General features: G+C 45.2%; 1 long non-coding RNA gene across 1 annotated transcript in view; it reads left to right on the top strand.

Annotated features, from left to right (window-relative positions):
* Positions 1–24,469, top strand: part of LOC134911911 (uncharacterized) — a 90,949-nt gene that overhangs the window by 642 nt on the left and 65,838 nt on the right. Inside the window, exon 2 of the long non-coding RNA XR_010176959.1 lies at positions 4,017–4,071. This is a non-coding gene — a long non-coding RNA (uncharacterized LOC134911911). The remainder of the gene's footprint in view (positions 1–4,016; positions 4,072–24,469) is intronic.

The raw sequence follows: 24,469 nt of genomic DNA, 5'->3' as shown, positions 1-24,469 counted from the left end.
GATTTACAAGAAAAAAAATTGAAACAATTCGGAATGTATGGCGCTGGAGGTGTTAAGCCAGAAGGACGTCTACAAGAATGGAAAGCTCCATCTCCTGCATATAACGCAGTTCACAAACGTACAAATGGGTCCAGAAATATTACTCATCTGTTTCGTTCAGCCCCCAGAAATCAGTCATAATCCATTTACTATTGCAGCCGAGAGGCAACTGTGCTCAGTGCCCAGGAGAGATACACAGCACACACACACACACACACACATACTGCCTGCCGGATACACACACACACATACTGTCTGCCGGATACACACACACACACATACTGCCTGCCGGATACACACACACATATACACACATACTGCCTGCCGGATAGACACACACACACATACACACATACTGCCTGCCGGATACACACACACACATACTGCCTGCCGGATACACACACACACACACACACACATATACACACATACTGCCTGCCGGATAGATACACACACATACATACATACATACATACATACATACTGCCTGCCGGATACACACACACACATACTGCCTGCCGGATACACACACATACATACACACATACTGCCTGCCGGATACACACATACACACACATACTGCCTGCCGGATACACACACATACTGCCTGCCGGATACACACATACACACACGCACATACTGCCTGCCAGATACACACACACACACACACACACATACTGCCTGCTAGATACACACAAACACATACTGCCTGCCGGATACACACACATACACACATACTGCCTGCCGGATACACACACACACATACTGCCTGCCGGATACACACACACACACACATACAGCCTGCCGGATATACACATACACACACACACATACTGCCTGCCGGATACACACACGTACACACATACTGCTTGCCAGATACACACACATACTGCCTGCCGGATACATACACACACATACACACGTACTGCCTGCCGGATACATACACACACATACACACGTACTGCCTGCCGGATACACACACACATACTGCCTGCCGGATACACACACACACACATGCTGCCTGCCGGATACACACACACAAACACACACATACTGCCTGCCGGATACACACACACATACTGCCTGCCGGATACACAAACACACATACACACATACTGCCTTCCGGATACACACACACATGCTGCCTGCTGGATACACACAAACACATACTGCCTGCGGGATACACACACATACTGCCTGCCGGATACACACACATACGCACATAGGCCCTCATTCCGAGTTGTTCGCTCGCTAGCTGCTTTTAGCAGCATTGCACACGCTAAGCCGCCGCCCTCTGGGAGTGTATCTTAGCATAGCAGAATTGCGAACGAAAGATTTGCAAAATTGCGAATAGAAATTTCTTAGCAGTTTCTGAGTGGCTCGACACTTACACACACACACACATACTGCCTGCCGGATACACACACACATACTGCCTGCCGGATACACACAAACACATACTGCATGCCGGATACACACACATACACACATACTGCCTGCCGGATACACACATACATACACACACATACTGCCTGCCGGATACACACATACACACACACACATACTGCCTGCCGGATACACACACACACATACTGCCTGCCGGATACACACATACATACACACACATACTGCCTGCCGGATACACACATACACACACACACATACTGCCTGCCGGATACACACACACACATACTGCCTGCCGGATACACACACACATACACACATACTGCCTGCTGGATAGATACACACACACACACACACACACACACACACACACACATACTGCCTGCGGGATACACACACATACTGCCTGCCGGATACACACACATACGCACATAGGCCCTCATTCCGAGTTGTTCGCTCGCTAGCTGCTTTTAGCAGCATTGCACACGCTAAGCCGCCGCCCTCTGGGAGTGTATCTTAGCATAGCAGAATTGCGAACGAAAGATTTGCAAAATTGCGAATAGAAATTTCTTAGCAGTTTCTGAGTAGCTCGACACTTACACACACACACACATACTGCCTGCCGGATACACACACACATACTGCCTGCCGGATACACACAAACACATACTGCATGCCGGATACACACACATACACACATACTGCCTGCCGGATACACACATACATACACACACATACTGCCTGCCGGATACACACATACACACACATACATACTGCCTGCCGGATACACACACACACATACTGCCTGCCGGATACACACACATACACACATACTGCCTGCTGGATACACACACACACACACACACACATACTGCCTGCCGGATACACACACACACACACACATACTCATTCGCTCTCAGTCCGCTAGCCATAATTGTCTCATGACTGGCACCAAATTTAAACGCAGCAGTCACATTTGTCCAGCGTTGGGAGCAGTCATACTGTCACTGTCCCATCGCTGGTCGTCCAAGTGAAGTGTCGCTATGACATACAGGTTCATGTGTGTGTGTGTGTGTGTGTGTGTGTGTGTGTGTGTGTGTGTGTGTGTGTGTGTGTGTGTGTGTGTGTGTGTGTGTGTGATTTCTAGATTTCCTGAATATGAGCTGAGGTTAGGGAGGTAGTATTGGTGGCTTTCATCACTACATACAGTCGACACACAGACTTATAAGAAATTCCCTCAGGAGCCACTGGGGTATGGACCCAGTCCTTAAGGAAATAATACCTCCCCAACCTCAGCTCATCTTCAGGAAATCTAGAAATCTGAAGGATATCATTGCACCAAGTAGTGGAAAAGACCATCCAAAGTGGCCCTAAATGCACAGGGTCATATAAATGCGGAAGATGTAATATATGCAAACACCTACACCGGAATAGGAAAACGTTCAGCGATACGGATGATAAAAAGGGATATAGCATCAAGGAATTCATGAACTGTAATACCCCGTCAGTTATCTACCTGTTGGAGTGTACCTGTAAAATGAAATATGTTGGAAAGACGAAGAGACCCCTGAAGACGAGGATTCAGGAGCACGTCCGAAGTATCAGTCACGCAGTTCCCAGGTATTTCACGTTTAAGCACAATTCAAGTCCTGAGGATCTAACATTTAAGGCTATTGACCATGTAATTCTGGGAGAAAGAGGTGGCGCCCTTGCAAACAAACTATCGAGACGTGAAATGTTCTGGATCTTTCAATTTAGAACTTTGCATCCAATAGGCCTTAATGAAGGATATGAAATTGCACCATTTCTGTGAGGTGCAGTATCCCTCGTTCTCATTTTGTCTCTACCTCATTGTATAGCTCACATATTCTCACATATTATGTCAAAATAAATAACTGGAAGTGTGGCGGAAGTGCCGCGGTTATGATGTTTGATGCAGAATACAGCTTCTAAACACTCGTTTTTAATGTAACTAACAATGAACATTGTATACTGATGTCCCTTAATACATCCTCACAGGTTATATATCATTTCTTGGTCCACATAGTAATTAGAAATTTCCAAACAGGATATGACATCATAACTAATTAGTACTTATGAGGGGTATAAATATGAGCCCAGTCCCAGCATTAGCTCACCCCTTGATGAAGTCCTAAAGGACGAAACGCGTTGGATTCCCTCACTGACCTCCATTTACTAAGATAAGTCTGACCTCCTGCACTTTACCACTCTGTTTTTTTAAAAAAAAACCTGTATATATATTTTTTAGATATACTTTTATTGATTTTTTTATATATCCTGTACTCTTCTGTGAATTAAATTGTCTATTTTTAGCACCATTTGCTCTTGCATCTCGCACTCTCTAAAAAATGTACCATAAGTATATATATTTATTTCTGAACACCACGGGTCGCCATACCCCTATCCCCGTTCTCTCTCTCTCTCTCTCTATATATATATATATATATATATATATATACACACTCACTGTATTCGCAATGTGACCGCTTTATATTTGACAAAAGACTTTGTATACTTTACCAATAAGATAAACGGTCTGTTTTGTTTTGCAGGAACTCTTCGTTACTCAGTACGCAGTCTCAGCTGACACACAATTCCACAGGCTAAGTAAGCAAATTTACTATATTACAACAAAATAGCCAAACAATGCAATTTTATAACAATCCAATAACATGATTCCTAACTGTGGCTAAGTGGATGGACAGTGTTGTTGGTGCACTTTTTAGTGTGTGTGTGTGTGTGTGTGTGTGTGTGTGTGTGTGTGTGTGTGTGTGTGTGTGTGTGTGTGTGAGAGAGAGAGAGAGAGAGAGAGAGAGATGCCAATTGGCCTGCAATTTTTCTGAATATTTCCTTTAAAGTAAAATACAGTTGTCCAAACTTTGAGTGTTGAATAGATTGTAATTAACCTCGAAATGTGTTTATTCAGGTAAATCCTTCCTGTCGCTGAGTACTTAACAGTTACTGTTCTCTTTATGTTATGCATTTATAACTACTAGGTTGCCCAGTAGAGGGTAATATTGCTCCTTAATGTAAGTCTTTATACTTAAAGACATCAGGGAGCAACTACTCACTGCTTACAAGTGCTACTCCTGGCTGTTATATCAGATATTGCATGTCGGAGGAGCAGGAACTCCAACTCCTATGAGCATCTATATCTGAAAATTGAGTTTAATTACTTTTTATATGCTCCAGTCAAAAGATACTCCTTATCATATATCATCGGTTCAGTGTGTCTGCTCTCATTTCTGCTATTCTATAGTTCTGTGAAAATTTATACATGAAGAGGCCTGTATCTGTGGGTATCTGTGCTTCACTCGGCCTGTCTCCTCCCCTTCAGTTCTCCAGCTCTAATAAGATGGGCACTGTGTAGCCACCGGGGGCAGACTAGCTACCAAATGTTTCCACCTCCACTCTAAATCCTGATCATAACTATCAGGGACCCGATCTCTGCATCCCAATTTCTATAAATGGGGAACATCTCTGCATCTCTAATACATTAGAGACTGTACAAAGAAGGGCAACTAAAATGGTGCATGATCTACATCACAAAACTTACCCAGAAAGACTAAGAAATCTCACTATGTATAGTGTGGGGCAGAGAAGGGAAAGGGGGGACATGATAGAGACTGTCACATATACCAGGGGTTTTACCAAAGTCCAGGAGGGAAACATTCTTCAAACAAAAAGAAGTAATAGCACATGAGGCCATGCACTGAGACTGGAGGGGGGGAGGTTCAGGGGAAAATTGAGGAAAAATTATTTCACAGAAAGGGTAGTGGACAAGTGGAATAGCCTCCCATCAGAGGTGATAGAGGCTAAGTCGGTAGAGCAATTTAGACATGCATGGGATAGACATAAGGATATCCTTATAAAGAAATAAGGACCACATAAAGGGCCTAATTCAAACCTGATCGCAACAGCAAACTTTTTCTGTAATGGGCAAAACAATGTGCAGTGCAGGTGGGGCAGATGTAACATGTGCAGAGTGAGGTAAAAATATGGTAAAGGAGAGGCAAACTAGATGGGCCATGTGGATCTTATCTGCCGTCAAAGTCTATGTTTCTCTCTTCCACTGCTGTAATACATGTTTCCTCAGACAGCCACATAAATACATAAATACTTAAAGACAATACAATTACATAAATTCTTTACATACCAGCAAGCAACAGGGGTTACATTCTCCCCCTGATGCTTGTGAACTGAATACATCTATTAAATCTAGCTCTAGAGCACCAACATGACATAACTCCCTTCATAATAAATGTATTCATGGAATAGCTTATTCATAACATTTTCCTAGATTAATAGCTCCCAAAATAAGGCCAATTATTCACAATATGTGTTTGTATTAACTGGTACTTCTATAGGCCCTCCTAATCTATGTTATTATTTTAGGGGCCTGCCATTCTCTGACAGAATGTTCCCTTATGGTTTCACAAAATTTTGACTAATTTACATCACCAACTATATTGTATCTAATGGAACATGTGATAATGGCTCTGTGACCGGGTGTGCCTCACTGCCCGCACCAGGCAGTCACAGATTTGGATTGGCTCTCATGAGACCTGGGCCAATAGGGGATTTCCTCTTACCATCTGTAACCTCCTGTCACTGGGGGTCATTCTGAGTTGAAAATTTAGCACAGCTACGATCATTCACACTGACATGCGGGGGGACACCCAGCACAGGGCTAGTCCTCCCCGCATGCCAGTGCCGCCCCCCCCACCCGCAGAAGTGCAAAGGCATCACACAGTGGCAATACCTTTGCACTTTAAGAGTAGCTCCCGGCCAGCGTAGCTTTAGCAAGCTGGCCGGGAGCTACTCATCGCTCCCTGGCCTGCAGCAGCTGCGTGTGACGTCACGCAGCCACTGCGGCCCGTCCCCCGTTCGGTCCGGCCACGCCTGCGTTGGCCGGATCGCTCCCACGAAACGGCGGTCAAACACCGCTGTTCCGCCCCCTCCCGCCCAACAACTACCTCTGCTTGTCAATCAGGCAGAGGCGATCGCAGCCCTGCTACGGCCTTCGGCCGCCTGGCATGCGCTGGTGCACAACAGCGCCGGTGCATGCGCAGTAGAGACCCGTTCGCTCGGCTGAGACAAACAGCAGCAAGCAAACGGGTCAGTATGACCCCCACTGACTCCACTCATGGCACAGTGGGCAGGCAGTTCACTGCCACTACCACATCCCGGGAAATTTTCTTTCATTGTTAGGCATCCCTCATCTTTTCTTAAACACTGGATGAAGTCAATCTGAAGACTTTTGATACAATGCACCTCCAAAGCAGTCAAAAGAAGTATCAATATGTCATACACATGGTAAAAGGGGATTAGCATAGGCCAAAACAGGAGTGTGATTGTGACTATTTTTTAATTTCAGAAAAGCATCTTCACATGCTAGGGTCCATATAATATTCAAACAAACAATGTGGACATATAACCTTGCGCACTAAAGTGGCTGCCAGCAATGGATCCTCACCCTGGTATATCACCACACACACCTGGTAAATAAATATAAACAAATGGTTTGGGTTCAACCCCTATTTCAGCGCTCATACATCAATTCACTTTCTTGTCATTCCCATGTGGTTCAGAGTTCTTCAGTTTCAACTATAATATAATTTTTTTGGCTAATTTTGGAAACATTACCATATGTGCACTTCTTCTGTGCAAGGGTATATCCTTTTGTCAACTCAATGAGAGGGAGAACAATTTTATTCTTCAATAGACACATAACCCTAAGAAAGATCATAACTCTTTCAGCTTCCTAGGCCTTGGCCACCTTGTCGCAACTTCGACTTTAGAGGGATCTGTAGATACTCCTTTATAACTTACAGTATGTCCTAAATATTTTACTGAAGACTGGCATAATGTGTATTTTTTAATAGACATCTTAAGTCCTCTGGAGATCAGCCTATCAAGTACTTTGAGAAGCCGGTCATTATGCTCTTCCATGGTCTTTCCGAATACTATGATGTCACCTAGATATACAATCACTTCTCAATAAATCATATCCCCTAGGGATTCTTCTATTGTATGCTGAAACAATGCAGGGGCACCCTTGATTCTTGGGGCATTTTAAGAAATTCATCAAACCCCAGAGGGCAATGAATGCAGTCTTCCCTGATCAGCGGAATTCATGGGTATCTGATAGTAATTACATCTTATATCCAGAAAACCAATTGCATCCTTCTAAAGGGGGGTACACACGGAGAGATCTGTGCTTAAATTCTAAGCAATCTGACTATATTGCTTCGGCATTAAGCAAAGAACTCTCCATGTGTATGTCCCATAGTGATAGCGATGGGTGGCCCCACGCGTCGCTATCGCGGACTCTAGATCTGGCATGCATGAAATGAGCACCCCCTCACTCAGAACACATTACGCTGAGTGCTGAGCGGGGAGAGAGATGTGTGCTGAGCGGTCTTTGCTAGATCGCTCAACACACATCTCCCCTGTGTGTACGGGGCTTAAGCAGTCCAAATCTTTTTCAATTTATGGAACTGTGTTCTGATCTGGTATGGTGCAGATGTTCAAGGTTCTAGAATCTATGCACATCCTAATCCATGGCAACGGGGACGCCATTGGCGGACCGCGTTCCCCGTTGCCAGATAAGAAGGATTACTAGTGTCTGGGGGCTGGTCTTGCTGGTCCTCCTGTCATTGGCCAGCAGGGCCTTTTTATGGGAGCCAGCACACTGCAGCCTCGCCGGTGATAGCTTCCTGTACGCTGTTCCTGCCTTGCTGAGTTTGCTCCTGGTCTGCTGTATCTGGTCGATCCTGTTCCTCGTGCTCCTGAGTCCTAGAGTTCTGAAGCCGGTCCTGGGAATCCTTCCAGTTCAAGTGAACCTGTTGCAGTCATCTGGGGGTTCTGGTTGATTGGGGTTCTCTCCCGGTGAGTGGCGGCTTCTGCCGTGTGTTGCGGCCTAGGCCGTTTAATCCTAGCGTTTGTTTTGTACTGGTGTTTTTGCGGAGGTTTCCGCTTTTCACTGTCCTCCCCAGTACACGGTGGTGCCGTGTGGGGTGTGGACAGTGGTATCTTCTGTTGTTCTTTTCCTTTGGCGGCGTGCCGCACATATATTTAGTTTTAGGGTAGTTAGTAGCCCTAGCCTTCTGTTGCTTTAGTTAGAGGTCCCCTTGTTATTATCCTGTCTCGGTTCACGCCTTGTCTCACTCTAAGACCTGGGGGCATCAGAGTTGGGCAGACCTAATCCGCCCTTCAAACGCGGCTGCCGTGGGCCCAAGAAACCATAGTCACGCAGGCGTGAACTGACCACACGGGTAAAACAATGGAGGTAGGGTGCTAGGGGCTATTTCCACACCACACCTTATATCAGCGTCACGTCTTGGTGCTCTGGACTCACTACGCAACATCTCTCCTGTTCTGAGCACCAGGAACGTAACATTATCACCGGCCCAAAAAAGAGTTATTTGTATTTGGTGGGCCTTGAGATTCGGCCTCATGAATCCGGCAGTATTAGGACCGAATCCCAGCCAGCTTTTGGCCAACCAGATTCAGGAACTAACTCAGATGGTTCAGGATCTTACTCTTCGGGTGAGATCGCAGGAAGATCTTTTGCGAGCCTCCCCGAGTATGATTCCAGAACCAAAGATGCATCTACCCGACCGTTATTCGGGTAACCGAAAGAATTTTTTTAATTTTAAGGAAGCTTGTAAACTTTATTTTCGGTTAAGGCCCCGATCCTCTGGTACTGAGTCTCAACAGGTCGGGATTGTGATGTCTTTGCTTCAAGGCGACCCGCAAACCTGGGCTTTTGGGTTAAAAGCCGATGACGCAGCCTTGCTATCGGTAGATGCCTTTTTTAAGTCCTTAGGCCTTTTGTATGATGACCCTGATAGAGAAGCTTCGGCTGAAAGCCACCTGCGTGCGCTAAAGCAAGGGAAAAATCCAGCAGAAGCGTATTGTACCGAGTTTTGCCGTTGGTCGAACGACTGTGGCTGGAATGACCCGGCCCTGCGCAGTCAGTTTCGTCTCGGTTTGTCTGAAGTTATTAAAGACAGTCTCCTTCAGTACCCCGCTCCAGAGACTTTAGACAAACTCATGGAGCTTGCTATTAAAATTGATCGTCGTCTCTGGGAGCGGAGGGCTGACAGAGGAGCTAATTTCAGGCCTAGTCCATGTGTGTATACTTTCCCTGAGGACGTCGAGGAGCCCATGCAAATGAGTCTCTTCCGGCTGTCCCCAGAGGAAAGAACCAGAAGGCTAAATTCTGGTCTCTGCTTGTATTGTGGTGGCAAGGGACATGTCGCACGCAATTGCCCGAATAAGCAGGGAAACGCTCTGACCAAGTGAATTGTGAGGGGGTTCACTTGGGTCTACAATTGATCTCCTCTAATGATTCCTTATTAGTTCCTGTAAAAATTTCCTTTGGTAGTTTCAGTTCGTTGGTGTCGGCCTTTGTCGACAGTGGAGCTGCGGGAAATTTTATGGATCTTGGTTGGGCTCAGGCATTGGGCGTTCCACAGATACCTTTGGATAAACGTATCACCATGCACGGCTTGGATGGTGGTCCGCTTTCTAATGGGGTAATCACTCACCGCACACCTCCAGTACAACTGACAGTGGTGGCTCTACATTCGGAGAAAATTGAGTTTTACCTTACCCATTGTCCGGCAGTCCCCGTAGTTTTGGGTCACCCCTGGCTTGCCTTTCATAATCCCACCATAGATTAGCGGTCTGGGGAGATTTCCCGATGGGGTCCCTTTTGTGTTAAGGAATGTATTTCCCGTCCAGTCCGGGTTGCGGCAGTCACCCCAGATCTTATTCCTTTGGAATATCAGGACTTTGCTGATGTTTTCTCCAAGGGTAATGCGGATATTCTGCCCCCTCATCGGTCCTATGACTGCGCCATTGACTTAGTTCTAGAGATGAGCGCCTGAAATTTTTCGGGTTTTGTGTTTTGGTTTTGGGTTCGGTTCCGCGGCCGTGTTTTGGGTTCGACCGCGTTTTGGCAAAACCTCACCGAATTTTTTTTGTCGGATTCGGGTGTGTTTTGGATTCGGGTGTTTTTTTCAAAAAACCCTAAAAAACAGCTTAAATCATAGAATTTGGGGGTCATTTTGATCCCATATTATTATTAACCTCAAAAACCATAATTTCCACTCATTTTCAGTCTATTCTGAATACCTCACACCTCACAATATTATTTTTAGTCCTAAAATTTGCACCGAGGTCGCTGGATGACTAAGCTAAGCGACCCTAGTGGCCGACACAAACACCTGGCCCATCTAGGAGTGGCACTGCAGTGTCACGCAGGATGTCCCTTCCAAAAAACCCTCCCCAAACAGCACATGACGCAAAGAAAAAAAGAGGCGCAATGAGGTAGCTGACTGTGTGAGTAAGATAAGCGACCCTAGTGGCCGACACAAACACCGGGCCCATTTAGGAGTGGCACTGCAGTGTCACGCAGGATGTCCCTTCCAAAAAACCCTCCCCAATCAGCACATGACGCAAAGAAAAAAAGAGGCGCAATGAGGTAGCTGTGTGAGTAAGATTAGCGACCCTAGTGGCCGACACAAACACCGGGCCCATTTAGGAGTGGCACTGCAGTGTCACGCAGGATGTCCCTTCCAAAAAACCCTCCCCAATCAGCACATGACGCAAAGAAAAAAAGAGGCGCAATGAGGTAGCTGTGTGAGTAAGATTAGCGACCCTAGTGGCCGACACAAACACCGGGCCCATTTAGGAGTGGCACTGCAGTGTCACGCAGGATGTCCCTTCCAAAAAACCCTCCCCAATCAGCACATATAGACATATAGCTAATATAGACTGGTTGATAAAGAGATGTCGTAGTATGTATGTATAAAGAAGAAAGAAAAAAAAACCACGGTTAGGTGGTATACAATTATGGACGGACTGCCGAGTGCCGACACAGAGGTAGCCACAGCCGTGAACTACCTTACTGTACTGTGTCTGCTGCTAATATAGACTGGTTGATAAAGAGATGTCGTAGTATGTACGTATAAAGAAGAAAGAAAAAAAACCCACGGTTAGGTGGTATACAATTATGGACGGACTGCCGAGTGCCGACACAGAGGTAGCCACAGCCGTGAACTACCGTACTGTACTGTGTCTGCTGCTAATATAGACTGGTTGATAAAGAGATGTCGTAGTATGTACGTATAAAGAAGAAAGAAAAAAAAACCACGGTTAGGTGGTATACAATTATGGACGGACTGCCGAGTGCCGACACAGAGGTAGCCACAGCCGTGAACTACCGTACTGTACTGTGTCTGCTGCTAATATAGACTGGTTGATAAAGAGATGTCGTAGTATGTACGTATAAAGAAGAAAGAAAAAAAAACCACGGTTAGGTGGTATACAATTATGGACGGACTGCCGAGTGCCGACACAGAGGTAGCCACAGCCGTGAACTACCGTACTGTACTGTGTCTGCTGCTAATATAGACTGGTTGATAAAGAGATGTCGTAGTATGTATGTATAAAGAAGAAAGAAAAAAAAACCACGGTTAGGTGGTATACAATTATGGACGGACTGCCGAGTGCCGACACAGAGGTAGCTACAGCCGTGAAATACCGTACTGTGTCTGCTGCGACTGGATGATAAATAATGATATAAAAAATATATATATATCACTACTGCAGCCGGACAGGTATATATATTATATAATGACGGACCTGCTGGACACTGTCTGTCAGCAGAATGAGTTTTTTATAGAATAAAAAAAAAAACACCACACAAGTGAATTCACACGACGAGTGTTTAACTTTTTCAGGCAATCACAATATAGTATACTACTAACTATACTGGTGGTCAGTGTGGTCAGGTCACTGGTCAGTCACACTGGCAGTGGCACTCCTGCAGCAAAAGTGTGCACTGTTTAATTAATTTTAATATAATATGTACTCCTGGCTCCTGCTATAACCTATAACTGGCACTGCAGTGCTCCCCAGTCTCCCCCACAATTATAAGCTGTGTGAGCTGAGCACAGTCAGATATATAATATATACATAGATGATGCAGCACACTGGGCTGAGCAGTGCACACAGATATGGTATGTGACTGTCTTGTACTCCTGGCTCCTGCTATAACCTATAACTGGCACTGCAGTGCTCCCCAGTCTCCCCCACAATTATAAGCTGTGTGAGCTGAGCACAGTCAGATATATAATATATACATAGATGATGCAGCACACTGGGCTGAGCAGTGCACACAGATATGGTATGTGACTGAGTCACTGTGTGTATCGTTTTTTTCAGGCAGAGAACGGATATATTAAATAAAACTGCACTGTCTGGTGGTCACTGTGGTCAGTCACTAGTAAACTCTGCACTCTCTTCTACAGTACTCCTAAGCTCCAGTAAATCAGGTCAATCTCTCTCTCTCTCTCTCTCTCCTAATCTAAATCACTGTACTCCCTAACAGCTGCTCCCCGTCCCCAATCCTCCCCACAATTATAACTAAGTCACTCAGTCTTTACTCTTTTCTACTATAACGGAGAGGACGCCAGCCACGTCCTCTCCCTATCAATCTCAATGCACGTGTGAAAATGGCGGCGACGCGCGGCTCCTTATATAGAATCCGAGTCTCGCGAGAATCCGACAGCGTCATGATGACGTTCGGGCGCGCTCGGGTTAACCGAGCAAGGCGGGAAGATCCGAGTCGCTCGGACCCGTGAAAAAAAACATGAAAATTCGTGCGGGTTCGGATTCAGAGAAACCGAACCCGCTCATCTCTACTTAGTTCCCGGTGCCTCTTTGCCTAAAGGGAGACTCTATGCCCTGTCTGGGCCGGAAACTACGGCAATGGATGAGTATGTACAGGAGAGTCTGAAGAAGGGCTTTATTAGGCCCTCAAGATCTCCATTGAGTGCAGGATACTTTTTTGCTGAGAAGAAAGACGGGTCGCTCAGACCATGTATTGATTATCGGGCTCTGAATAAGATCTCTGTTAAAAACACCTACCCCTTGCCACTGATTTCGGTACTATTTGATCAGCTCCGTACTGCCGTTATCTTCTCCAAAATAGATCTTAGAGGGGCTTACAACCTCATCCGAATAAAATCTGGGGATGAGTGGAAGACGGCTTTCAGCACACAGTCGGGACATTATGAGTTCCTGGTGATGCCGTTTGGGCTGTCTAATGCTCCTGCTGTATTTAAAGATCTTATTAACGACGTCCTTCGCGACTTTCTAGGAAAGTTCGTAGTCGTTTATTTAGATGACATTTTGATTTACTCTGAGTCCTTTGAACAACATATTACCCATGTGCGACTGGTCTTTCAGAGGTTACGGGAAAATCATTTGTACGCCAAACTGGAAAAGTGTGATTTCCCCATCACAGAAGTGTCCTTCCTGGGGTATATTATTTCTCCAAAGGGGTTTTTCATGGAACCAAAAAAACTCCAGGCAATCCTAAATTGGGCACAAGCCACGAACTTAAAAGCAATCCAGCGCTTTTTAGGGTTTGCAAATTATTATAGGCGTTTTATTCATACCTTCTCAGATTTGGTTGCTCCTATTGTGGCATTGACTAAAAAAAGGAGCGGATCCTTCCAATTGGTCGCCTAAAGCCAAGTCTGCCTTTCTGGCCTTGAAACAGGCCTTTGTCTCAGCTCCAGTACTCAGACACCCTAACCCGGACCTCCCCTTTATTGTCGAGGTAGATGCCTCAGAGGTTGGAGTGGGTGCTATCCTTTCTCAGGAAGACCCGGAGTCTCGGGAATTACACCCATGTGCCTTCATGTCCAGAAAATTCTCCTCCGCAGAATCCAACTATGATGTTGGTAATCGAGAATTGTTGGCAGTTAAATGGGCTTTCGAGGAGTGGAGGCACTGGTTGGAAGGAGCAAGGCATACCATTACTGTGTTCACTGACCACAAGAACCTGCAGTATATTGAGTCAGCTAAACGGCTTAATGCTCGACAGGCACGTTGGGCGCTGTTTTTTTACTCGTTTCAGGTTTATCATCACCTTCAGGCCCGGTTCCAAGAATACGAAAGCTGATGCCCTGTCACATTGTTTTCTTCCAGTTCACAATAACCACTCGGCTACTACCCTCATAGTCCCATCGTCTGTCATCCGGGCTGGCCTCACACAGGATTTATTTACACAGCTAGTCCAGCTTCAGCAGCAGGCTCCCAGTGTCACTCCTGCAGATCGTCTCTTCGTCCCTGAATTTCTGAGAGGCACTGTTCTAGCTGAGTTTCATGATAATAAGGTTTCTGGTCTTCCGGGTATCTTTAAGACCTTGGAATGAATCTCTCGCTCAGTGTGGTGGCCTAATCTTTCTAAAGATGTGAGGGAATTTGTCCGTTCCTGTCAGGTTTGTGCTCAGTACAAGGTATCTCGATCGTTGCCGGTCGGGCAACTCATGCCTCTAGCCATTCCTCTCAGGCCATGGTCACATATATCCATGGATTTCGTGGTAGACCTTCCGCTTTCAGCTGGGTTCCGAGTCATTTGGGTGGTAGTAGACCGTTTTAGTAAGATGGCCCACTTCATTGCTCTTCCCCGATTACCCTCCGCTCAAGAGTTGGCAGTTTTGTTTCTCCGCCATGTCTTCAGGCTCCATGGTTTACCTATGGATATTGTCTGTGATCGGGGACCACAATTCATTGCCCGTTTCTGGAAACGTTTTTGTGCCTCTTTAAATATGAAACTCTCTTTAACATCTGGGTACCATCCACAGTCTAACGGACAAACTGAAAGTGTTAATCAGTCATTAAAACAGTATTTATGACTATACTCGGCCAAACTTCAGAATGATTGGTCTGAATTTCTTCCTTTGGCCGAGTTTGCCTATAATAACTCTTGTCATTCTTCCACCAAGGAGTCGCCATTCTTTTCGGTCCTGGGCTTTCATCCTAGAACCAATTCTTTTTACCCTCATTTTCCAGTCTCTTCGTTGACCTTAACTTCCCGTCTCAGAATGATTTGGAAAAAGGTGCACCTTGCCCTTAAGAAGGCTGCCTTCTGAGGAAAGATTTTTTCAGATAGGTTCCGACGCCCATGCACTTTTAAGGTGGGAGATAAAGTGTGGTTGTCAACCCGCAACATCAAGCTCCGACAACCCTCGGCTAGATTGGGACCCAAATTTATTGGACCGTTCCTTATCGTAAAGAAGGTCAATCCAGTTGCTTTTCGGCTACGCTTGCCTAAATCACTCAAAATTGGCAATACTTTTCATTGTTCCCTTCTGAAGCAATATATATCTTCCAGGAGATTCCCTCGGAAAACTTCTCAGGGTAGACCTCCGGTGGATGTTCTGGGGCAACAAGAGTTTTTGGTGGAGAAGGTTTTAGATTCCAAAGTTTCTCGAGGCCGGCTGTATTTTTTAGTTCACTGGAAAGACTATGGCCCAGAGGAAAGGTCTTGGGTCCTGGATAAGGATCTACATGCCCTTAAACTTAAGAAATTATTCTTTCAGGAATTTCCTCAGAAACCTGGCTTTAGGGGTTCTTTAACCCCTCCTCAAGGGGGGGGTACTGTTAGGTGCCGCGGTCCGCGGCGCCGCTCGGTCTGCTTCTGGGCGACGCTCACGGCCGCCGCACCTCCCTCGCTGCCCGCCCGGCGCCTAGCAACGCCAGGACACCGTGCGTACTGTAGCCGCCGGGTCCCTGGCAATGCTAGGACGCCGGGCGTCCTCAGCCGCCGGGTCCATGGCAACGTGGACGCCATTGGCGGACCGCGTTCCCCGTTGCCAGATAAGACGGATTACTTGTTCGTGCAGTAGGGCAGCTGCACGACAACTATTAATTAGTGTCTGGGGGCTGGTCTTGCTGGCCCTCCTGTCATTGGCCAGCAGGGCCTTTTCATGGGAGCCAGCACACTGCAGCCTCACCGGTGATAGCTTCCTGTACGCTGTTCCTGCCTTGCTGAGTTTGCTCCTGGTCTGCTGTATCTGGTCGATCCTGTTCCTCGTGCTCCTGAGTGCTGGAGTTTTGAGCCGGTCCTGGGAATCCTTCCAGTCCAAGTGAACCTGTTGCAGTCATCTGGGGGTTCTGGTTGATTGGGGTTCTCTCCCGGTTCCGTGAGTGGCGGCTTCTGCCGTGTGTTGTGGCCTAGGCCGTTTAATCCTAGCGTTTGTTTTGTACTGGTGTTTTTGCGGAGGTTTCCGCTTTTCACTGTCCTCCCCGGTACACGGCGGTGCTGTGTGGGGTGTGGACAGTGGTATCTTCTGTTGTTCTTTTCCTTTGGTGGCGTGCCGCACATATATTTAGTTTTAGGGTAGTTAGTAGCCCCTAGCCTTCTGTTGCTTTAGTTAGAGGTCCCCTTGTTATTATCCTGTCTCGGTTCATGCCTTGTCTCACTCTAAGACCTGGGGGCATCGGAGTTGGGCAGACCTAATCCGCCCTTCAAACGCGGCTGCCGTGGGCCCAAGAAACCATAGTCACGCAGGCGTGAACTGACCACACGGGTAAAACAATGGAGGTAGGGTGCTAGGGGCTATTTCCACACCACACCTAATTTCAGCATCACGTCCTGGTGCTCTGGACTCACTACGCAACATCTCTCCTGTTCTGAGCACCAGGAACGTAACAAATTGTCTCGATGGACACATCCCCTTTATCTCCGGGGAAATCTGGACATACCAATGCTATTATAGGAATGGTCTCTATATTTTTCACTTAAATCTTGTTCTGGGAACTCAATATTCATCTCAATATAGCCCAAGTAGTGTACGCAGTATGTACTTCTGCTTGCTAAATCCCCAGATAGTGAGTCCTAATAATGGGTGAATATGAAGATCAGCCATATTGTAGCAATACCGCTTCTCAAATACAATCAAAACCGCTGTCCAACAGCTCATTAATAATGGCTCACACCAATGGAGTAGATCCCATTAATCCCTCTGGCAATGTACTGCTCCAGTTGGCACTCCCCACTATACAGATCTTTATGACTTGGGGGCTCATGTGAGGTCCGCAGTCTCCCCCTCTTCATTTCTCAACACTGTCTGATTCCTAGGAGGAGTTGATGATGATGACGATGATGGCATCCTGGACCGGGTCCATTCCTGTGTACATGCCAGAGCTCTATGACCTGTATGCCCAAATTCAAAACATGCTATAGATGGTTGAACATTTCATCTCATTTTATTTCCTCAATCAAATGAAGTGGCATCTTTCCTAGTAACTTCCGCTGACCTCCAATGATGTAATTCAATGAGTTGATTCATTTTCCAATTTTGCTCTTTCATACGTTTTTATCAATTTAATTTCCATTGTATTAATTTCAGTTGCGGGAACAACCATTTTAACCTGTTTGCAAGACTTCTCTTGGATCTCAATGAGCATTTCTTTCTGCTTCTCTACTCTAACTGTATCATTGAGGGAAGGATTATCATGCTTAAGCGTTAAGCATCTCATTTCTTGGGCCACAGGATCAGAGGTTAAAGCCCCTTATGATCTTTTTCATTAAACAAATATCAGCTTCCCACTGATCTCTCCCACCTCTCTTGATTACTTTGAATAACATTTTATCTACACCATATACAGTATGTAATCAGTCAAGGACTCACCCTGTTCCTTGAAAGTATTATGACATTTAGAAACTGATTCAAATACATATTTTACTGTTCCATATACATACTGTAATCTATAGAGTCTATGGGGTATATTTACTAAAATTTCGTGTTTGTCCGATTTGTGTTTTTTTTTTAATGGTGATTTAATGCCAGGGCCGCAGGGACCAATATAAAAGTGTCCCCCGGCTGTGGCATTATCTCTCTGACTAGTGGAGCCCGGTGCTGGTGTGAAAAATACGGGGGGACCCCTACGTCTTTTGTCCCCCATATTTTTTACACCAGGACCAGGCGCAGAGCCTGGTGCTGGTTGTTAAAATCTGGGGGAACCCCTGTCAATTTTTCCCCCGTATTTTTACAACCAGGACCGGCTCAAAGAGCCCGAGGCTGGTTATGCTTAGGAGGGGGGACCCCATGCAATTATTTTTCAGTTTTTAACCCATTCTGCACTGCTCAGAATGCACACAATGAATCCCTGCACGGATCTCACAGATCCGGCCGGAATTCCTTGTGTTTTGTCAGGCAGTGTTTTACTCATCACTCCCGTAAAACACTGCCTGACATTACGAATCACATCGACATCGGAAAAAAACGAATGAGGAAAACTCGGCAGCTTAGTAAATTACCGTATCAGGATTCAAAAAGTTGCAGTAAAATGCACCCGATACCATTCGAGATCAAACACCCTTAAAAACGGCAAAAACACGAATATTAGTAAATATACCCCTATATAGTCATACACAGTTGTAGAATGCTGACTCCTCCGAGTGGCCTGAATTATACACATTGCAGGCCCTCTTAGACTCTCCACTAATCTTTGTGTCTTTATCCAATCCAGGGCATTTCCATTCTTCTATCTGTTACATCGCAGACTCTTCCAAATTTCAAAGGATTCCTCTCCTGCTGGGATGGGGTTTATCCCTGCAAATATTCTCAAATACCTATAGGACCCTAACTGGAGCACTGCAGTTTCTGCCAGTTTTCAAATGTGTCCAATTTTTTCATCAATTTCAGCTTCCGTACTGTGTTCATCTTCAGCAGAAATATTATGAATCCTAGAAGAGGAACCCGAGGAAATATTTGCAGAGACTGTGTCATCTACTGTACATCCTCCACAGTCACTATTGACCGTACAATTTGCCCTCGCTGACCCCTAACATTCCATGCTATCATTACTGTAATGTAATCAGGGCTCTAACTTGTTTTCTGATTTAATGAATAAGGCATAGATGATCCCACCTGCTCCTCCCATTTATTTACTATTTTGGGACGCCACCTACAGTAATTTCCCCACTTACCTAAAATTTCACCTTTAGTGATGCCTGCTGCATCCCACATAACCCAATGCATCTGTTAAGAGGTACACCCATTTTCTTAAACCAGGAATGTACATCACTTCCTGTTAAGAGCTCCATCTTATTTTGCTATTTTGTTCTGGATCTCAGCAGTGCCTACAAATGTAACCCTCCTAAATCAGAGATTTGTTACATAGTTTAAGTGAATATGTGCCTACACCCAAGCGTCTAAATTAAATGAACCACAGAGGGCTAGCTTTGGATAAACCCCACAAATATATAAATGTATATTAAAACAGGCTGCTGTAGTGAACGGTCAGTGGTGTTATCTCAAGATTGCCCTATTCTGAGGATCTAAAAGCTACCGCCTGCATAAGGATCGTGACTTCCTATATTTGAGATTTGTTCCATATTATTGAGTTTTTCTATTAATTCCACCAAAGTCCCTTCGAGGGACGAAATGCGTAGGGTTTGAGTCATAATTAACAACCAGAGTTTGAAGCCCCTGCCATTGAGCACACACACAGAAGGGTTTTTGTCAGGTCGCAATTCCAACTCTTCTCAAGTGGCGTTACTATTGACACCTTTTTATTAAATGATGCAAGCAATTTTTATAAAAATTATTTTTTTTAAGAATAAAAATTATTCATAATTTTATTAATGAGTGGCTATTGGCTGTTATTACGGGTGATTTCATGGTGAGTAGGTGTATTTCCAGACTATAACGGATCGCCAACGCATTACATTATGGCCCTCATTCCGAGTTGATCGGTCGCAAGGCGAATTTAGCAGAGTTACACACGCTAAGCCGCCGCCTACTGGGAGTGAATCTTAGCTTCTTAAAATTGCGACCGATGTATTCGCAATATTGCGATTACTAACTACTTAGCAGTTTCAGAGTAGCTTCAGACTTACTCTGCCTGTGCGATCAGTTCAGTGCTTGTCGTTCCTGGTTGACGTCACAAACACACCCAGCGTTCGCCCAGGCACTCCCACCGTTTCTCCGGCCACTCCTGCGTTTTTTCCGGAAACGGTAGCGTTTTCAGCCACACGCCCCTGAAACGCCGTGTTTCCGCCCAGTAACACCCATTTCCTGTCAATCACATTACGTTCGCCGGAGCGATGAAAAAGCCGTGAGTAAAATTACTTTCTACATAGCAAAGTTACTTGGCGCAGTCGCAGTGCGAACATTGCGCATGCGTACTAAGCGGATTTTCATTGCGATGCGATGAAAAATACCGAGCGAACAACTCGGAATGAGGGCCTATATACATTTATTTATTTATTAACAGTTTCTTATATAGCGCAGCATATTCCGTTGCGCTTTACAATTAGAACAACAGTAATAGAACAAAACTGGGTAAAAACAGACAGACATAGAGGTAGGAAGGCCCTGCTCGCAAGCTTACAATCTATAGTGGGCATTATACACATGTGTGGCGGTATATATTGTACATGTGGGCATTATACACATGTGTGGCAGGATATACATGTGGGCATTATACACATGTGTGACAGTATACACATGTGGGCATTATACACAGGTGCAGTGGTATATATACATGTGGACATTATAAACATGTGCGGTGGTATATACATGTGGGCATTATACATAGGTGCAGCAGTAAATACATGTGGGTATTATAGACAGGTGCAACAGTATATACATGTGGACATTATACACAGGTGCAGCGGTTTATACATGTAGACATTATACACAGGTGCTGCAGTATATACATGTGGATATTATACACAGGTGCTGCAGTATATACATGTGGGCATTATACACAGGTGCAGCAGTATATACATGTGGGCATTATACACAGGTGTTGCGGTATATACATGTGGGCATTATACAGAGCTGTAGCGATATATACATGTGGGCATTATACACAGGGGCAGTGGTATATACATGTGGGCATTATACACAGGTGCAGCTGTATATACATGTGGGCATTATAGAGAGGTGTAGCGGTATATACATGTGGGCATTATACACAGGTGCAGCAGTATATACATGTGGGCATTATACACAGGTGCAGCTGTATATACATGTGGGCATTATACAGAGGTGTAGCGGTATATACATGTGGGCATTATACACAGGTGCAGCAGTATATACATGTGGGCATTATACACAGGTCATTATACACAGGTGCAGCAGTATATACATGTGGGCATTATACACAGGTGCAGCGGTATATACATGTGGGCATTATACACAGGAGCAGCGGTATATACATGTGGGCATTATACACAGGTGCAGCTGTATATACATGTGGGCATTATACAGAGGTGTAGCGGTATATACATGTGGGCATTATACACAGGTGCAGCAGTATATACATGTGGGCATTATACACAGATGCAGTGGTATATACATGTGGGCATTATACACAAGTGCAGCAGTATATACATGTGGGCATTATACACAGGTGTTGCGGTATATACATGTGGGCATTATACACAGGTGCAGCAGTATATACATGTGGGCATTATACATAGGTGCAGCTGCAGCAGTATATACATGTGGGTGTTATACATAGGTGCAGCAGTATATACATGTGGGTGTTATACATAGGTGCAGCAGTTGATAATGTCAATATTATCTTAAACCATAAAGCTATACCTTTAAACACACTTTTACCATGGAGCCGCTGCGGCCGCTAGACTTAATATGCACTCTACGTACTTTGTACGCTATTTGCGTACAGAGTCACGTACCGTGTACGGACTTAGCGTGCAAACGTCGCGCTGGGGGTACAAAGTACACACAGCGCGCACACACTCTTTTATATACTTTAAACCTTATGAGTAATGCAATGCAATGATATTATTACACTCTAAACCTTATGCAGCAAAGCACTGCAATGATGTTACACCTAAAACCTTATGCAGCACTGACGGTATAAAATACCCGCAGCGCGTACACACCTTATCAATACACTTTAAAACCTTATACAGTTAGGTAATGTAATACGCTTTAAACCCTAGCAGGGAAAAGAGGACACAACACCGATTTGTAGTTAAACACTGGGCTCCGACACCTCAGCGTATATATCTGGAAGGGGATAACAATACAATTTATACACTACAATACAACAGAGTAAATGGCTACAGTCAATGTACATACGTGAGAATATTCGCATGCGCTTCCTGGTCCAGTCCTCCGCTAATCAGGTAGATAGCGTTAAGAGTCTTCTGACCGGCCAGGCAGCAACAGGCTTTTTATACACCACTTCCAAAAGCAATACAATGGATACTGTAATCCCTTTGTCCATTGGACACAGAGGTGCATCTTTACATTACAGGAGAGGTCATAGGTTGATTTGAATAGATGGGCGATGTCTTTCTCAACTGCTCTTGTGGGTGGTCTCCTCTGGATTCCCGCCGCATACATAATATACAGTAAATACAGTTTATATCTATAATCTACTTCTGCACATAACTATATGCAGGAACATGCGATCTTCCTCTAACCAACACCGGAATGTTACCCTTAAAATACCCTACAGCTGGATACTAGACATCACCTTATAACCTTAGTCTGTCCCTTCCTATCATGCAAAGGTGAATCCCTTAGTCCTGGAATCATTTAAACTGTTGATACTTGCTGATGTGGTGCAGGGGGGCTATGTGTACAATGTGCACTATTAGGATTAAATATGTAATGTTCTGATAACCCTCTATGCGCTCACAAACTCCGCCGTAAATACCCATACCACGCGCAGGACCGCGGGAGCGACCATACGCAAATTGCGGATATGTGCACGCACGGCGGAACAAGTGCACGCGCAGCGGGCATTTGTGTGTTGTTAGTACGTGGTGTGTGTACTACAATATTTTTCGACTTTGACACAGTATATACATGTGGGCAATATACATAGGTGTGGCAATATATAATGCTGGAAATTTGGTGAGGTTTGATCAGAGATGTGCGGATAAGGTTGGCCGGGGATGTTGGTGGTGGGGTGGGGGGGCACTCCCTCCCCTGTCATAGACTTTTTACTCCAGTTTTCACTATGAAAATTATTAGAATAATACAAAGAAGATATTTCTAACATATTCTTTGTATTTTTCATATACGTTTTATAGTCAACACTCTGGAATATATTGGAGTATGACAGGAAAGGTTGCCCAGGGCCACTCAACACCAGTTTGGGCACATGTATCACTGTGATACACAATATCTCCATTCTGTTCTTTTGCCAACTGGGTACAAGTCCTGGAAAGGGAAACTCCTGAATCAGGGTGTAATTCTGGCTGGGACTGCGAGGAAACATTGGTGGTCATTCCGAGTTGATCGCTAGTTGTTTTTGTTCGCAGTACACCGATCAGGCAAAAAAATGACACTTCTGCGCATGCGTATGGGGCGCAATGCGCACGCGCGACGTACTTTCACAACAGCCGATACAGTTTCACACAAGGTCTAACGACGCTTTTCAGTCGCACTGCTGGCCGCAGAGTGATTGACAGGAAGTGGGTGTTTCTGGGAGGTAACTGATCATTTTCGGGAAGTGTTTGGAAAAACACAGGCGTGTCAGATACAAACGCAGGACGTGTTCGTGACGTCAAAACAGGAACTAAACAGTCTGAAGTGATCGCAAGCGCTGAGTAAGTCTCGAGCTACTCAGAAACTGCACAATCTTTTTTTGTAGCAATGCTGCGATCCTTTTGTTCGATATTCTGCTAAGCTAAGATACACTCCCAGAGGGCGGCGGCTTAGCGTTTGCACGGCTGCTAAAAGCAGCTAGCGAGCGAACAACTCGGAATGAGGGCCATTGTCCCTACTTGGATGAGTGAGACATGTTTGATCTGGGCACAGGTGGCGGCACTCACCTCTCTCATCATTCATTTTAAAGACCTGAAACAAATAAGAGTGTCTGCGCCAGAAAAGCACAGAGGCTCCGCTCTCCTATTACATAACGTGGCGGCACAAACAGCATATTGTCATTCATATAGTAGCGTATGACCACACTGACCTCCATTCTGTGATTCATGGACCCTGATGGATGTGGCATACTGATAGTATCATGGCTGTGTGTCAGCACGCTCATTTTCCAGGGTTATGCAGAGAACTTATACACTATTTGTTTGTTCAATAAAACTGTTCACATCCCAGAATACCTGGCAGTAGATCAGCCATCTGTAGAAGGTCACAGAAAGTGGCCTCCCCATAGACTAAACTCCAATCCAAACGTTAAA

The sequence above is a fragment of the Pseudophryne corroboree genome, chromosome 4, assembly GCF_028390025.1.
Source record: "Pseudophryne corroboree isolate aPseCor3 chromosome 4, aPseCor3.hap2, whole genome shotgun sequence".
NCBI classification, from domain to species: domain Eukaryota; kingdom Metazoa; phylum Chordata; class Amphibia; order Anura; family Myobatrachidae; genus Pseudophryne; species Pseudophryne corroboree.
Note: the sequence above shows the minus strand (reverse complement) of the source record. Positions and strands in the feature narration are given on the sequence as shown.